General features: G+C 39.5%; 1 protein-coding gene across 3 annotated transcripts in view; it reads left to right on the forward strand.

Annotated features, from left to right (window-relative positions):
- The window catches only part of BCL2L14 (BCL2 like 14), a 51,944-nt gene that overhangs the window by 4,304 nt on the left and 34,077 nt on the right, over positions 1-13,563 (forward strand). The window contains exons 2-3 of one of the 3 annotated variants that reach the window (XM_034645983.1): positions 12,682-12,735; positions 13,356-13,470. The gene's annotated coding sequence lies outside the window, so the exon portion shown is untranslated. Of the gene's footprint in view, positions 1-11,220; positions 11,300-12,681; positions 12,736-13,355; positions 13,471-13,563 lie in introns of those variants that run through there. The other 2 variants (XM_019805511.2, XM_019805510.2) reach the window with 2 other exon arrangements.

The raw sequence follows: 13,563 nt of genomic DNA on the forward strand, positions 1-13,563 counted from the left end.
TCTACGTATCTCTCTTAAAATAATAAATAAAATTTTTTAAAAAGAGAGAAAGAAGAAAGAAATGCCAGCTCTATGCCAGGAGTTCTAAATATGGAATTCCCCTTAGTCCTCACAATAATCTCTAAGGTAGCCATGCTGATGAGGAAGCAGGCACAGAGAAGTTAAGGGAATTGCCTACTCCATGCACCTGGGATCAGAAGCAGTTCTGTAAAATTTCAAAGTGCATAGTCTTTCAACATAACCAAACTTTAAAACAAAATATGGTGATTTCCAGGTGTGAACCAACAGCCCAAGTTTAAACCACTTTGTTAAACGGATACCCAAGATACTACTATGTTTCCACAAGTTCCCATCTTTTTAAAATATAACATTTTTGGTTGAATGCTTATCAACAAACCTTTTGAATATCTATGCAATGTTAGTTCTTTTTGCTATATGTTCTTTGATTGTAGTAAAGCCAATCTCCTGACCTCTGCTCTATTTATCTGAAAGCAAACTGCGAAGTACTTCCATTCTACATCCTGGTGATTTTTAGTGACTTGGACTAATGTGTTTTTCGAGATATGAAAGCTTAGTTCTGGGATATTTTCTTCTTTTGTTCCATTGATAATTTTTTTCCTCTCATTATCTCTGTTTTCTCTTTCCAAAACTCCTAACATTTGAATATTAGACCATTGGAACAGATACTCTAGTTTTTTTGTTTTGTTTTGTCTTGTTTTTAGAGAGGGGAAGGGATAGGACAGACGGAGAGGAAGAGAGAGAATCTTAAGCAGGCTCCACGCCCAGCACGAAGTCTGACACAGGGCACCATCTCACAACCCTGAGATCATGACCTGAGCCAAAACCAAGAGTCAGACACCTAACTGACTGAGAAACCCAGGCCTACAGATATTCTAGTTTTTTAACTTTTCTCTCTGTATTAGGGAATCCGATTCAGCTAAGAGTAAAAGAATATCAAATTAAAAATCCTTAACACATTAAGGATTTTTTTTCCCCACATGGGGAGTCAAGGGGTGATTAGACTGGTATTATTTCAGAGGCTTATGAATGTCAGGGCAAAGATCTCCGGGACTCTCTGGCCTTTCACCCATGGCCACAAGATAGCTGCTGCAGCTCCAGCCATCACATCTACATTCAAGGCAGGAATGAAGAGGAAAGGGAAGGAAGCAGAAAGTGTGGCATTTGTATCAGGAAAACAAAGCCTTTCTAGAAATCTCCTGTGGACTTCAACTGCAAACTCATTGGTCAGAAATGTGTCAAAATGCAAATCTAACTACAAGAAAGTCTAGGATGGAAGAGAGACAAGAGAAAAGTGGGTTGTAAAAGAGGAATAAGCTAACCCAGTGTCCTATTTTCCAGGTTTTTTTACTACTTTATGTAAGAATTCTTCAATTTCATCTTCTAAACTCTGTTGAATTTTTTATTGCTACTCTAATTATTTTATTTCCTTTTTTTAAGATTTTATTTTTAAGTAGTCTCTACTCCCAATGTGGGGCTCGAACTCACAACCGCAAGATCAGGAGTAACACACTCAAGCAACTGAGCCAGCCAGTCACCCCTGATCATTTTATTTTCTTTCTCTTTCTTGTTTTCTGATATTTCCCTGTTTTTGTCTGTTTTAATGGCATTCATTCTTATTTCATGGCTGCAATATCATTTCATCTCTCTAAAGATACTTAAAATTTTTCTTTAAATTTTTCACCCCTTCCTTACAACATTTCCTTTTTCTTCTAATTGATAGTCTTCCCATATACACTTTATTCTCTGTCTTTTATTTTGATGGTATCACTGAAAAGTCTGATGATCCTTGGTTTAAAAATGAGACACCAAGAAGTTGTTTGGAAAGGCTGGGTGGTTGGATCAGATTTGTCACCTGGTGGCTGGAAAAGTGATCAGATGTTGAATCACTCTGTCATTAGGAGATACACACCTCCCTCCCAATTGTCATTATGTGCGAGTATTTCCTCTGGAGCCATCAGATTTTCCATGGACTTTCACTCCAATCTTCTCCAACATGTTGGCGTTGGCGAACTGGGTCTGTGTAATAAGCCTGGCACCATAGTGGGAGCAGGGGGGATAATGGGGACTCACCAGCTAGCATGGCCCAGAGCCACTGACTCTGGTCAGTTTCTTCAGAGAAGGAACTCCCTGTTCTGCAGGGATTAGAGAGAGGTTGTCCCACAATGATGTAGGTCAAAGGCATAATACATCGTTAGGAAAACTTTCAAACCATCTCCCTCTTCTCGGCTCCAGGACTCACCCTTGCTCCTTCCACTTGGCTAGTATCTCCAATTCCAGAACCCTTTAAGGAGCTCTAGGGAACAAATCTCTTGCTGCTCATCGATCTTCCTTTCCACAGGCTCTTGGGTTTCAGCCACTTCTATCTGCTAAGTCGGTTACCATCCTTCAAAACACTTTTCATCTCCCAGGTGTGAACACATCTTTTCTCTGCTCCTGTCTTCCCATCAATTTATGGGTTTAAGCCATTTTCTTTTTTTCACTGTAATTTTGGATGGAGAGAGAAGGATGGGGATGGGGCTCAGATATAAGTATGTGTTTTAAGTCCACATATATATTTTTCAATTTCTCCAATTTCTTAATACATCCCCCCAAAAAAACCTCATAACTATTTTATTATGAATGCAGCACCTGCCTCCAGAATATGCCTTAGCAAGTCTATAAATATGTGCTAAATTTTAAATGTTTGATATAAGCATTATCCTGAAAATCCATATTTGGTTGGTAGTCCCTATGGATTCTCCAGAGTAAATATAAAGAGGAAGCAGGTAAAATAAATCTGGATTGTGTTTGTGCTCTCTAAGTCACAAGATTTTTAGAAGTAAATTCAGATCTTCCAATATGATAGGATCTGGAGGGTCAGGATAAAGTGAGCTAGGCTTGTACATTAAAGTAGTAGCTGAACACCTACCAAAAAACCTCTGATCGCTACAGGAAATCAAATTGTGAAAATGTATCAACAACTTCAAGATAATTACACAAAAGAAAATGCATTTTCAAAAGCCAAGTGACATCAAGGAGTAAAAGATCTAGCCTAACCGTAGGGAAAAAAATTAATGCATCTAGGGCTTATCTCCTAAGAATGGCTTTTGATCTAACAAATCTAATTCTAGGGATGTGTTCTACAGATACAGTTGCCATAGTGTTCAATTATATACCCTCAAGGATGGTTTTTGGAGCATTTTTAATAACACTAAAAAATGGAAACATCCTATACATTCTTCGGTAAGGCCCACCAGACCCAGGGATCCAGTGGCCATAGGAGTGATACCCAAGCTGTAAGTGTGAACAAAAGACACCAGCAGGGTCATTGGTGCAGCCATGAGGCAGAGCCGGGACTCAGTGGCCTGTGTAGGATCCGTTTAACAGTGATGTCTCAAGCTGCTTGTGCTCTCAGTCTCTCCAGATCTCTGGCTGGCATTGGGAAACAAGGCTGACCTCTTAGACTGAACAAATCCTTGGTGCAGACCATAGGAGGAGCCTGGGCTTCCTTCTCCACCCGGTTGTAAAGAAGAACCTTTCCTTTCCCTGCTGAGGTGGTATCAGAGGAGGCCTAGTGGAGGGTCTGGATTTTCACCATCACCAAAGTTTATAAAACCACCTCCAACATGGTATGAGGGGAGAGTACATAGGACCTCCAGAGCCCATGGACAATAACCAGAACCCATGGACAATAACCAGAACCCATGGACAATAGCCAGAACCCATGGACAATAGCCAGAACCCATGGACAATAGCCAGAACCCATGGACAATAACCGAAACCCATGGACAATAACAAATATCTGATATCCATGTCATCAGAGTGCCAAAAGGAGAAAAGAAAGAAGGCAGAGATAAAACAAAGATTTATTACAGAAATAATGGTTGAAAACTTCCCAAATTTGCTGAGAGACATAAACCTACAGTTTCAAAAAGCACAAACCACAAACAAGACAAACACAAAGAAATGTGCATCAAAACACATCATAGCCAAATTTCTGAAAACTGAAAACAAGGAAAAAGTTTTGAAATCAGCCAGAGAAAAACAGAGGCAAAACAAATAGAATGGCAGATTTCTCATCAGAAACCATAGATGCCAAAAGGAAGCGGTGAAATATTTTTTAAGTGGTGAAAGAATAGAACTGTCAATCCAAAACTCTATACCCTGCAGAAAATATTCTTCCAGAATTAAGGAGAAACCAAGATATTCTCACATGAAGGAAAACTTAAAAAAAATTGTTACTGGTAGAACTGTTTTAAAAGAATGTTGGAAGAAAGTTCTCTAAACAGAAAGGGTATAAGAGAAGGAAACTTGAAACACCATGAAGCAAGGAAGAGAGTACACAGTAAGCAAAAATATGGACAAATACAATAGGAAAAAGAAGATGTGGTCTGTATATACAATGGAATATTACTCAGCCATCAGAAAGAATGATTACCCAACATTTGCATCAACATGGAAGGGACTGGTGGAGATTATGCTAAGTGAAATAAGCAGAGAAAGACAATTATCATATGGTTTCACTCATTTGTGGAACATAAGAAGTAGGAAGATCGGTAGAAGAAAGGGATAAAGAAAGGGGGGGTGTAAACAGAAGGGGAAATGAACCACGAGAGACTATGGACTCTGGGAAACAAACTGAGGGTTTTAGAGGGGAGGGGGTTAGGGGGATGGGCTAGCCTGGTGAAGGGTATTAAGGAGGGCACATATGCATGGAGCACTGGGTGTTATACGCAAACAATGAATCATGGAACTTTACATCAAAAACTAATGATGTACTGTATGGTGACTAACGTGTCATAATAAAAAAATATATAGTAGGCTTTCCTTCTTCTTTGAGTTTTCAAAATTACGTTTGATGGTTGAAGCAAAATTTAAAACACTGATATAGTTCTTAATGTGTATAGAAGAAATATATAAGACAATTATTAAAAAAAAAAAAAGGAAAGGAAAGAGATGTAAAGAGAGGGAAGGTTTCAATACTTCACTCAAACTGGTAAAATGATACCAGTTGACCCTGATAAGTTATGCATATATAGTATAATACCTAGAACAACCACAAAAAAAGCTTTACAAAGAGATACATTCAAAAATATTAGAGCTAAATCAAACTGGAAAAATGGTCAACTAACCCAAAAGAAGACAGAAAGAAGTAAACAGAGAAGCAAAAATCGGACAACAAATGGAAAACAAAAACAAAATACCTTAAGTCATAACATATCAATAATTACATTAAATACAACTGGTTAAAATACATCAACTAAAAGACAGAGGTTGTAGATTGGATTTTAAAATATGACCTGCCCAACTGTATTCGCTGTCTACAGCCATTTCATTTCAAATAATGACATAGGTAGATAAAAGTAAAAGGATGGGGAAACATTAATAATTAATATCAATTAATATTTATTAATATGAATATTAATAAATATTAATGCAAGCATTAATAAAAGGAAAGCAGGAGGGGTTATATTAATATCAGATAAAGTAGACTTGAGAGCAAAGAAAGTTACCAGAGACAAAAAAGGGACTTTATAAAATGTTAAAAGAATCAATCCATTAAGAAGTCATAGCAATTCTGTGTATGCACAAAAACACAGAGTTGCAAAATATGTGAGGAAGAAACTGATAGAAGAAATAGACAAATTCACAATTGTAGTTGGAAACTCCAATATCTCTAAACAATTGATATAACAACTAAAGCAAATATCAGCAAGAGTATAGAAGAACTCACAACATCATTAGCCAATAGCTCCTAATTGATATTTATAGAACACCTGAACCAACAGCAGAATGTACATTCTAATACACGTTCTTTTCAAGTGCCCATTGAACATATGCCAAGATAGATTATATATTGGACAATAAAACAAAACTCAACAAATTTAAAGGAACTGAAAAAAATAAAGCTAAAAATCAATAACAGAAAGATATTAGGAAAATATCTAAATACTTGGAAACTAAACAACACACTTCCAAATAATTCATGGATCAACAAAGTCTTAGTCCCACATCCAGCTCCTTGCTCATCAGGGAGCCTGCTTCTCCCTCTTCCTCTGCCTGCCATTCGCCCTGCCTGTGTGCTTTCTATTCCTCTCTGTCAAATAAATAAATAAAATCTCAAAAAAAAAAAATAGAAAAGAAAAAGAAGTCTCAAGAGAAATCAAAAAGTACATTTAACTGGATGAAAATTAAAATGTAATATATTAAAATTTGTGAGACACAGTAAAGCAGTGCTAAGAGAAAAATATATAGCACTAAATGTATGCATTAGAAAAGAGGAAAAGCCTCAAATCAGTAATCTAAGCTCCCACCTCAAGGACTTAGAAAAAAAAGAGGCAAAGTATACTCAAAGCAAGCAGAAGGAAAGAAATATAAGGATAAGGGCAAAAATCAGTGAAATTGATGGGGCGCCTGGGTGGCACAGCGGTTAAGCGTCTGCCTTCGGCTCAGGGCGTGATCCTGGCGTTATGGGATCGAGCCCCACATCAGGCTCCTCCGCTATGAGCCTGCTTCTTCCTCTCCCACTCCCCCTGCTTGTGTTCCCTCTCTCGCTGGCTGTCTCTATCTCTGTCAAATAAATAAATAAAATCTTTAAAAAAAAAAAAAATCAGTGAAATTGAAAACAATGGAGAAAATCAAGAGTTGGTTCTTTGAAAAGATCAATAAAATTAACTAACTTCTAACAAGACTAACAAAGAAAAAGAGAAGACACAAATTATTAATATTGGGAATGAAATAGGAGATATCACTATAGCCCCTACAGACATCAAAAGGATAGTGAGGGAATTCTACAAACAATTCTACATACATAAAATTTGACAACTTTGGTAAAATAGACCAATTCCTAAACACGCACACACACCACCTCAACTCACCCAAAATGAAGTAGGTCATGTGAATAGCCACATAGCTATAGGGAAATTGAATCCATATTTTTAAAATTAAAAAAAAAAAAACTCCAGGCCCAAATGGTTTCACTAGACAATTCTACTAAATGTTTAAAGAACTCATGCTGCGCACCTGGGTGACTCAGTCCATTAAGTGTCTGCCTTCTGCCCAGGTCATGATCTCAAGGTCCTAGGATTGAGCCCCACATCAGGCTTCCTGATCAGCAGGAAGTCTGCTAGTCCCTCTTCCTCTGTCCCTCCCCTTGCTTGTGCTCTCTCTGTCTCTCTCTCAATTAAATAAATAAAATATTTTTTTAAAAAAGAATTAATGCCAATTCTATACAATCTCTTCAGAATATAGAAGAGGAAGGAACACTTCCCAATTTGTCTGATTTATGTCAAAAACAGAGAGAGGCAGAAAACCACAGATGAATATTCCTCTTGAGTATAGTTACAAAATCCTTAACAAAATATTATCAAATAGAATTCAGCAATACGTAAAAGGAATTTTACACCATAAACAAATGAGGATTATTCTGGGGATGGAAGGCTTTTTCAATATTCAAAAATTAATCAGTATAATTAACCATATTAACAAGCTACAGAAGAAAAATTACATGATCATATCAATTGATGCAGAAAAGACATTTGATAAATTTCAACATCTACTCATGATAAAAATTTTCAGAAAGATATGAAAAGAAGGGAAACTTCTCAGTTTGGTAAGAGCATCTACAAAAAGCCCACAGCAACATTATACTTAATGGTGAAAGACTGAATGCTTTCCCCTCCCAAGATAGGAATAAGACAAGGATATTCACTCTCATCACTCTTATTCAACATGGTGCTGGAAGTTCTAGCCTGTGCAATAAGGCAAAACAAAACAAAGCAAAAAAGCAAAGAGTACTCAGTACTGAGTTCAGCGAAGTTGCAAGATAAAAGTTAAGCATACAAAAATCAATTTTATTTCTGTATACTAGCAATGGACATTTGGACACCAAAACTAAAAATATAGTACCATTTACAATCACCCAAAAAATAGTGAAACACTTAGATGTAAATCTAATAAAACATACACGGGACTTTTATGCTGAAAACTATAAATACACTCTGATGAGAGAAATTTTTAAAAATCTAAATAAAAGGAGAGATATGGTGTGTTCATCAACTGGAAGATTCAATATACGTGAAATATCGATATGTTGATAAAGATAGATGAACATAAGCATAGAGATAAGATAGAACTATATAGATAAAGACAGATAAGCAAATGGAATATAGAATATAGATAAAGATGCAACATAGGTGTCAATCTTCCCCAAATTGATGTACAGATATTACGCAGTTCCTATCAAAATCCCAGCTAGATTTTCTTGTAGATAAGGCAGTTATTCTAAAATTTAAATTGAAAGGAAGGAACTAGAATAGATAGAAATAATTTTGAAAAAGAAGGGAAAAAATGGAAGGAATTACTCCATATTAATCAAGATTGTATGGTATTGGTGGAGGGATAGACACAGAGATCAATGGAATACAATGAACAACCCAAAAATAGAAACATAGAAATAAGCCTAACTGATTTTTGACCAGGTGCAAAAGCAATTCGATGGAGAAAAGACAACCTTTTCAGTAAATGGAACTGGAGCAATTGTACATCCATGACCAGAAAATGAACCTTAACCTAAATCTCACATCTTACATAAAAATGAACTCAAGGGATGCCTGTGTGGCTCCGTTGGTTAAGGGGCTGCCTTGACTAGGGCATGATCCTGGGGTGCTGGGATTGAGTTCCACAGCCGGCTCTCTGCTCAGCAGGGAGCTTTCTTCTCCTTCTGCCTGCCGCTCCCACAGCTTGTGTGTTCTCTCTCTCTCTCTGACAAATAAATAAATACAAATCTTTTAAAAAAATGAATTCAAAATGGATCACAGACTTAAATGTAAAATGAAAAACTGTAAAACATTTAGAAAAAAATAGGAGAAAATATTCAGGATATAGAGCTAGGCAGAGTTCTTAGTTTGACATCAAAAGCATGATCCATAAAAGGTGAAACTAACAAATTGGACTTCGTCAAAATTTAAAAAGCTTGTTCTGTAGAGACCCTGTTAAGATAAAAAGACAAGGTACAGGGACGCCAGGGCGGCTCAGTCGGTGAAGTGTCCGACTCTTGATCTCAGCTCAGGTCTTGATCTCAGGGTCATGAATTCAAGCCCCACATTAGGTTGGAGACTACTTTAAAAAAAAAAGAAGAAAAAGGAAAGACAAGGTACAGAGTAGGAGAAAAATACATGAAAACCGTATGCCTGACGAAGGATAAGTATCTAGAATATAATGAACTCTCAAAATTCAACAGTAAAAAAAGCAAAAACAAACAATCCAGTTAGAACACAGACAAAACACATGAAGAGACATTTCATCAAAGAAGTTATAGAAATGCCTTATGCATTAAATAGCATTAAGACCACTATGAGAAATCATCACATACCTACCAGAACGGTTAAGATAAAAAGTAGCAACAATACCAAATTCTGACAAATATGCAGACAAAATGGACCACTAACATATTGCTGGTGGTAATGGAAAATGGTAGGATTTGGCGGGTGTTGTTTTTTTTTTTAATTAAACATGCCATTATAAAGCCAGCAACTGAGCACCTGGGCATTTATCTCAGAGATATGAAGACATATTTACACACACATCTGTACACCAATGTTTGTTGCAGCTTTATTCATAATCTTTCCACACTAGAAATAATCCAGACGTCCTTCAGTGGATGAATGATTAAACAAATTTACTACATCCAGACCTTGGAACACTACAGTGTATAGCAGTAAAAGGTAATAAACTATTGACAGATGTGAGGGCATAGGTAAATCTCCAGTGAATTACACTGAGTGAACAAAAAAAAGCCAGTTCCAAAAGGTTACATATTGGATAATTCATTCATGTAACATTCTTGAAATGCCAAAATAATAGAAACAGAGGATAGCTCAGTGGTTGCCAGGGGTGATGGAGGGGGTGGAAGCGAGAGAGAAGGGGATGTGGCTATAAATGGCTACATGAGGGACCCTTAGAATGATCACAGTGTTTTGTATCTTGACTCTATCAATGTTAACATTCTGGTTATGATACTGTACTATAGTTTTGCATGATGTTACCATTGAGGAAGCCTGGATAAAGGGTGCTTGGAATCTTTATTATTTCTTTTTTTTTTAAAGATTTTATTTTATTTATTTTTTATTTTCTATTTTTTTAAGTGATCTCTACACCCAACATGGGGCTTGAACTCACGACCCCAACTCCACGAACTGAGCCAGCCAGGCTCCCTGGGATCTTTATTATTTCTTATAAGTGCATGTAAGTCTACATTTATCTCAAAATTAAAAGTTAAATTTTTTAAAACCAAGAAAACACTTTATTTTTCATAAGTCTTCAAGGTTCAGCTAATACAGACCGGGTGGCTCTGTTGATCTTGGCTGGCCTCATTCATGTGTGTAGGGGTTTAGCAGATTGAGGCTGGGCTCCTCTGTGTCAGCTGGGGAGCTTGACTCCGTTCCATGTGTCTCTCATCCTCAGCAGGCAGGCCTGGACATGTTCTCATGGCTGTTGCACAGTGCCCGAGAAAGCAAGCTCTAATGGACAAACCTGTCTTCAAGCATGGGCTTCGGTCTTGGCTTTGACATTGTAAAGGCTGAAGCCAGTTACCACAACTTAGCGCAGAATCGAAGGGCAAGGCAGATCATTCTAGTCATGATGGGTGGGCACCACAAAGTCATAGGCATGGGCACAGGGAGAGAGGACCAGCTGGGGCCATGAAGGACTCTGCCGCACCATCTGGGACCACCTCCAGGACTGAAACCACCTATCGCCACTCCCTTCTCCTAGGCAGGCTGTGGCTATTCCGTGTTGTTTCCAGGACCTTACAACAGGATCTGAGTGTTTCTTTGCCAGAGAGAGGTCACCGGGGAAGAGAACACACAATGTCTAAAACCTTCCTGTACTGAGACAGTCGGCCTCTACGCGTCCCACTGCCAGCAGTACCTATGTGGCTCGTCAGTGTTGGTGCGAGGATGAATCAATGCAATTCACATAATGAGTTTACCCTGCCTGGTGCGTAGTAATCCCTCAATAAATTGCAGGGGCTTTACTTTCTTTTAAGATGGGAGCAAGGGGCATGCTTAAGTCTAACTGCAGGCCATTAAAGGAATCCCAGTATTCCAGGCAAGAACTCTGAAAATATTTCCCCATGGAAACACTGTTCTACACCGTGATTGTATTCTGTATGACTATTATTACTCCTAAAGATTCTATGGTTCTGGGGTTTCAGCTTAATCCTGCACCTTAAATGGGCTCTCCTGGACTGGCCTGGCAAAACTAACCGCCATGAGGAACATTATTGCGAGGGGAGAATGTGAGTTCTGAACAAGTCCCTTACAAATGAACTTTTGAAACAGAACCCACTCCTAAGTGTGATATCGTCTAGAAGGGAATGTTGCGAAGGCAGATACTTTGGCCTTTGTAGACGTATCAGGCTGGTGAATGGTAGATATTCTACTGACCTGGACTCTCTGAGCAAGAACCTCCTGAATGAGGCCAGATGGCAGAGCAGTCAGAGCCAAGGGTAGGAAGCAAAACTGTGTTGTAAAGGAAGCTAGTAGACCTTAGGGGAGGGGGAGGTCAATGGGAGATCACAATCAATACCTGGGTATGCAGCAGTTAGGGAAACGTCTTGGAAAGGAGGGGTACCTACTTGATGCCAGAGGGGTACCTACTTGATGCTGAGAAGCCTATGAAAACAGAAAGGTTGTAGCCAGAAGCTTATAGAGGTCTATCTGGAACCCAGGCAGGAAAGGAATAGCTAGACCCACAATTAGAAAATGAAATGGAATGGCCAGAAGGAAAAGAAAGACTATAGCTTCAAGGCTAAGAGCCTAGAAGTAATGGATTTGGGGCCTGCAGGTGGAAGTGCTTGGTAAGGTTTGAATAACGCTATAACCTGAAGCTAAGCTGCAAGATTTCAGGATACAACTGAGAGACACTCGGGACTTTTCACTGTAGTAAAGTTCAGCATGCACTTGACCTTCCAGGTGCACAGGACAGCAATGAGCAGGACAGGAGAAGGCGAGACAAGCAATAGTGCAAGAAACACAGCGAGCGGGGAAAGGAGCTGGCTTTTGTGGGGGTACAGTCTCTCTTGCACACGGGTCTAGTGAGAGCCAAGAAGGCACCTGAGTGAGACCCAGCCGTCCCTGGAGCCAGGTCAGCTGGGCTCGGTCTCAAACCAGTCAGTGCACCAGGCACCCCTCCCATCTGCTGTGTCTGGGAATCCACGTGGACCCCAACACGGCACCAAGATCTTTAGTGATGTTGAAACAACTAGCTAACAAGGAGTCTCAGGGATGTATCGTATATCCCTGCCTACCGCGTCCCTGACAGCGGGCATGACGCCTCTGCTTGAATAACTTCACTGATGGAATCTCACTTCTCATGAGGCACCCATCTCCTTATTAAAGGACTGTCCTGTGAAGAATTCTCCAATCAGCCAGAGCAAATCTGCCCCCTGGTGACTCCCAGCCCCCAGTCCTCGTTCTGCTCTCTGGAGCTAAGTAGCTAAATCTAATCCTTCTTCCTCAGGAGACCCAGTTCCATTCCCCTTAAATCCTCTCTCCTCTAGGATAAATGGTCCACATTGCACAACCTTAATAACCAAGTCAATGAGCATTTCCTGATGGTATTGATGTGAGCGAGCACAGTGTGCATGCTAAGTGAATGCATTGTCTCTGTGCTCTCCAGGTAAACAGGGTGAAGACAGAAGCATGGATGTTGAACTCTAATACAAGAAGACTGGTAAGTACTATAAAAATGTTCAGAACTTGCTATGGTGTAGCTCTGGGGAAAGCGTAGACCATTTCCCTTTGGGGGATCTGAAAAGGCTTTTAAGAAGTGGGATTTGAGCTGGGACTTTAAAGACTTTGACAAGCAAAGGCAGGGAAGAGGGAGGAGGGTGATGAGTGAAACGAGCAGGGGCCATGGGCTGGAGGACCCCGGTTCTTAATTTCCTACTTGATCTTGAGCATATTTAAAATGAGGGCCCTAAACTAAATGATCTCTAACGTGCAGTGATAGAGACCCCAAAGGGTATGAGTTGGAGCATTCCAACTTAGGCAAGAGTCCAAACCTGACCATATCAAGGGGGTGGTGTGCGTGTTTGGGACAGGGGGTGGGCGGATAAGAAGAAGATCATTCCTTCACTCTTCTGCCTGTCACACTGCTACAGCACCCTTCACCACTCTGACCGTGCCGTCTTGGGACACTGACAATGTCCTTCTTAGAATGGTGTCCTTCTTAAAATAGCGGTTACAGTGAGCCAGACACCTTCGGAAGCATTTCATATTTACACTTACATCCCCCGAATCCTCACAACAACCTATGAGATACATACAAGTTTAATTCTTCCCATTTCACAGATGAGAACACAGAGGCACCGAGAGATTAAATATCTTGCCCAGAGTTCCTTGAGCTAGTCTTGCAGCAGAGCTGGGATTTGAACTCAGATAGTCTGGCTTCCTGCTCTTAAACCAGGTCAGTCCCATTCTGCTCACACGCAGTTGATTAGTTAATGCCAAATGCTGGGTTTTTCTTTAAGCCCCATTACGGGCTAGGTTTTGGCTCCTA

This window comes from Ailuropoda melanoleuca, chromosome 16 (assembly GCF_002007445.2).
Source record: "Ailuropoda melanoleuca isolate Jingjing chromosome 16, ASM200744v2, whole genome shotgun sequence".
In the NCBI taxonomy this organism is placed as follows: domain Eukaryota; kingdom Metazoa; phylum Chordata; class Mammalia; order Carnivora; family Ursidae; genus Ailuropoda; species Ailuropoda melanoleuca.